The sequence below is a fragment of the Littorina saxatilis genome, linkage group LG2 (assembly GCF_037325665.1).
Source record: "Littorina saxatilis isolate snail1 linkage group LG2, US_GU_Lsax_2.0, whole genome shotgun sequence".
Taxonomy (NCBI): Eukaryota; Metazoa; Mollusca; class Gastropoda; order Littorinimorpha; family Littorinidae; genus Littorina; species Littorina saxatilis.
The window spans coordinates 16,486,797-16,491,796 of record NC_090246.1 but is presented as its reverse complement, the minus strand read 5'-3'; positions in this window follow the sequence as shown (position 1 = coordinate 16,491,796).

The following is a 5,000-nucleotide window of genomic DNA, read 5'->3' as shown; positions in this document are numbered from 1 at the left end:
CGAATCCTATACACACCCCTATACCGGGGGTGTAAAAATGAAACCAATGACGCACACAGAACGCAGCAGCCAGAAGCATAACGACAACAGCAAACTTCATGTTGATAAGGCCACACAAAAAAAGTTGTATGTTTCTGGTCACCCGACCCTACCTAGTTTTTTCCCGCCGACCCTAGACTTTTTTTTAATGCATTTGTAAAAAACAAAGGAGAAAAAAAGCGTCAAAACGAAAGTAAAAGACGGCAGACGACACAAGGGGGATAACCCCGCATCCCTTTTGTCTCATGTGTCTCATTTGTTTTGTAATGGGTTGTCTTTCTCTTTGTATAGTAAGTCCAGTCTCTTTGCGTCACTGTATATAGTTATTTTCTACCGTGACCACAAAACAAAAACAAAAACAAAAACAAATCCCTACCTACCTACCCTATTTTTTGTAGCCATGTTACCAGAAACATACAACTTTGTTTTTTTGGCCTAAAGGCAAAACAGACTTTCATATGAGTTTAACCACAAAAAAACAAGCTTAAATCAATAATGTACAACCGGACCTTTCTCTTCCACATCACACGGATAACATCAGACGCCTGATGTGTGCATCAACACAAGTGAAAACAACATAGTAATCCATCACAACACTGGCCTGGTTTTCTTAATGGACAAGAGCATCTTTCTACGTCGACATGTAACAGAACTCAAAAGTCTCGCTAACGTGCTTTACTCTTTTTTTTAAAGATTTTTTTATAATTAATTAATTTATTTATTTAATCTTCATTTTGATTTTGCACACAGCACAGGTGTCAGTTACGAAATCAACTCATGTTTTTAAATGTTGCTCAAGGAGCACCATACTATGGACCGCCCTTCGTGATCGGCTGGGCGTTAAGCAAACAAACAAACAAACAAACCATACTATGGGTTGTTAGTGTGTGTGTGTGTGTGTGTGTGTGTGTGTGTGTGTGTGTGTGTGTGTGTGTGTGTGTGTGTGTGTGTGAGTGTGTCTTTTCCAATGCATTCTTTATTTCCATGCCCAAAAAGCCCTCAGGCCTAACGAGAATCGAAATATATTTCAGTCAAATGATGTAGCGAATTATGTCTTAATAAGGTGTCATAAATCTGACTAATAAAGGGATACTGCTATATTTAGAACAGATGTTAACATTGGCAATTGTTCGAACGACACGATATACCAGATGCATCAAAAATACTGCTCATGTCGCACTGTATTGGTAATTGAACGCAGTATTTCCTTTGAAACGATTTTATAACGTTGTTGTTGTCGTTGTTGTTATTGTTATTGTTGTTTTGATGTTGTTGTTGTCGTTGTTGGTGAAGTTGTTTTTGTTGTTGTTGTTGTTGGTGTTGTTGTTGGTGTTGTTGTTGTTGTTGTTGTTGTTATTGTTATTGTTGTTGTTGTTGTTTTGTTGTTGTTGATGATGATGATGATGATGATGATGATGATGATGATGATGATGATGCTGATGATGATGCTGATGATGATGATGATGATGATGATGATGATGTAATAGCATTTGGAAAATGCAGAAGAAAATGCCAAGAGGAACGGCATGATCTTTTCCTGTCAAATACACTTCCCCGCGTACACGATCATATTCACTGCCACAGATATGTCAAGGCTTTCACATATGATAAGAGCATCCTTCCACTGGGATTTGAGCACACACCAAAATGATCACAATCTTTTGCCTGGCTGCGTTCTGTGCTTTTTTTTGGTTTTGTTTTGTGTGTAGTTTTCTTCTTCTTCTTTTGTTTGCTGAATAACTTTCACTGTGTGACGCAGTGTGCCACTCAGCTAAAACAAATCTCCACACTTCCTATCGGTGTAGTTGACCGTTTTGCCCATGTATTAAATAACTTTTTTGCTTCATTAAACTTATCACTTATGTTCATCTCTGCCATATTTGACAAATCGTTGTTAAACCAGAGCCCCAGTATTTTTAAATTTGTTAGGATTCCAACACATGTTCAGATGTGTGAGAAACACTACTTTTCTATTTCTTTTTTCCCCAAGCCAAACGTTACATGTTTTATCATAATTGAGTTTTAACCCGGATAAATTCTTAAACAATTCTAACTCATAAAACAATGTTTCAAAGGATATTTTGTTTCCATCAAGCAAAAAATATGTGTCGTCTGCAAACTGACTTACTTTACACTCAGTATTTTCTGATATTTCTATTCCTTTAATCTGACCGTTCTCCCTTATCCTACATGCTAACAATTCTGTACACAAAATAAACAAATAAGGTGATATGGGATCTCCCTGACGACAGCCACGCTCAATTGGAAAGCTTGTGGACGTTTTACCATTCACGATAACTGATGATCTAATATTTTTATAAAAAGCAGATATACATTGTCGAATTTCTTCTCCAAACCCAAAGATTTGTAAGACGTTATTCATATATTTCCAATTGATCGAGTCGAAAGCTTTTTCAAAATCTATTGAAACAAGTAATCCTGAGAGATTCTGATCTTGTAGATAGTCTATAGCATCGTACAATAGCCTTAAGTTGTCGCCTATGTATAGCAGTCCTGAAATCACTTGTATTGTCCAAACTTGTTTATTTGTTGATCATGCTTCCAAACCCACCAGATACAATTGTCCAACAAATACAACAAATGTGCTTTGAATTTGTATGGGATACAAAAAAGACAAAATAAAAAGAACAATGGCTATCCACAAGATAGAAGAAGGAGGTATAAATATTCCGTCCATTAAGGCCTATATTCATTCCTTAAAACTAAATTGGATGAAGAAAGTTCTGAACACAACATACAATCCAAAATGGAAAGAAATATTATTGATAAGATGCCCTAAATTAGCACTGGTGTCAAAGTTTTGAGGGAAATTATTTAACGACTGTACAGTAAATTTGTTTTGGAAAAATGTATTTGAAGCTTATGAAGAAGTTTATTTTAAAACAGAGATCAATACATCTGAAGAACTGTTGATAGAACCACTTTTCCTCAATACCAAATTCAAGATTAATAACAAAGCGTTTCATTTTGTGGATTGGACTGAAAATGGTATACTGTACGTAAAAGACTTATAAAGGAGAATGGAAAGTTGTTAAGTTTTAATGAGTTAAAAGAAATATTGCAAGTTGAGATATCTTTTCTGGGATATTACGGTTGTATAAGCACAATCAAGAGTTATATGCGGAAAAAAAATATTGTTATTGAATCAAAAAAATCAATGGACATTAACAAAGCACTTTCTTTTTTCATATCTGGTGGAAAAGGAGCAAAACTATTTTTATGAAAGTCTTGTTAGAAAAACTGATACATGTGTCCCAAAAGCATGTCAAAGTTGGGAAAACATCATTGAAACGGAAATTGATTACAAAACAAAGAAAATACAAGAGGTAAAACTACAATGGTTCCAAATTAAAATAAATAATAGGGTTTTAGTGACTAATGCAATATTGAAAGACATGGGGGTTGTCACAAGTAATGTATGTAATTTTTGTGAATTAGAAAAAGATACAGTTTATCATTATTTGTGGCAATGTGAACATGTCCAGGTTTTTTGGATTGAATTTGAAAAATGTCTGAAAGAAAAATGTTATAAATGTGACAGACTCAGACTTACACCAACACTGGTATTATTGAACCATGAAAACAAACGCTGGTTTTGATTTTATTTTATTAACAGCAAAGTTTTTTGTTTACAAATGCAGAATAAACAAAATTCGTCCCCACATGCAAATGTTCTTAAGAGAATTATATAATTTGTACCAAATTGATAAATATGCTCACAATATTCTCATGAAACAGACTCAGTTTATTAAAAAATGGATTCCGTATCAACAGCTAGTAACGGTTGGATAAAGACGAGTGATGTACATTATTACAATAGTCAATGTATTCCTCTGATTTTTGGGACGTGCTCTGAAAATGTAAGAAGTAACTGAATATCACATGTGTGTTCAGCTCTGTCATTGCTGTGACTTATCAGTGACAATGCTTTTGAATGTGTCATTATAAATCTGTGCTTGCCTGAATAAAAAATTGTTGAAGAAAAAAAAATATCGAAACTACACAGGAAGAAGTGGGCATGTGATTTTTGGTATGTGTTAAAGTTGAAGGCTGCTCTTATCCGACGTCCTCGCGCCCCCTAATTGGCGTAGAGGCGCGTCCCCCGGGTGGTGGATGGGGGAGCCTTCTCTACTAACTTCTGAGAGAAGGTCGCATCACTCTCGATGCCGTGAACCTAATTAGGATCTTTTTCTTGTCTCTTCTCTATTTCTGCCTCCCCAAAGCCCTTTCACTTACCTTTTCTAACCCATACAATACTCCACCCTTTTTATCCCAAAATATGTGACCCTCCACCACGGAATGAGTCGCATGTCACCTTTGCAAGATTTTCATAGTTTTACATTTTCCTAAAGAGTTTGTTATGCTCTACCCAGTGGTGAAAATCGTTTTAGAAAATAGCGACAACTGTTTGAGTTATAAGCCTGTGGCTAAGGTGTACCCCACACTGTTACAAGACACTCCCCGGACTTATTATTAAGCCTAGCGCAGAACCGCGTGAGGTGACATGCGACTCATTTCGTGGTGGAGGGTCACATATGGTGAATTCCGAGTTTGTCATGTGTGACCAGGGGATGATGAGTGGCTGACACCTTAATGCTCAGGGCGTATCTTGTGTAGTTTTGACGGCTTCAAGTAGAAAAGAAGAAAGTGTTTTGGCTAGGTTACACACTGGTCACACTTATATATACAACACATGTTCACCTGATTAAAAGAGAAGAGGCACCATGGTGCGACGTCTGTGATAATAGTTTTACTGTGATACATTTCCTGACTTTGTTTTTTGAAATTGGTTTAATTTAAATTTGTGTAATGTTAAACTTGTGGGGTCCTGATTTGGCCTATATGGTCCGCTGGACCCAAAAAGCAACGGATCTATCTATCTTATCCGACGTAAAAACGAAGCTGAACAGACCTGAGATGCGGAACACGATGGGAGGATT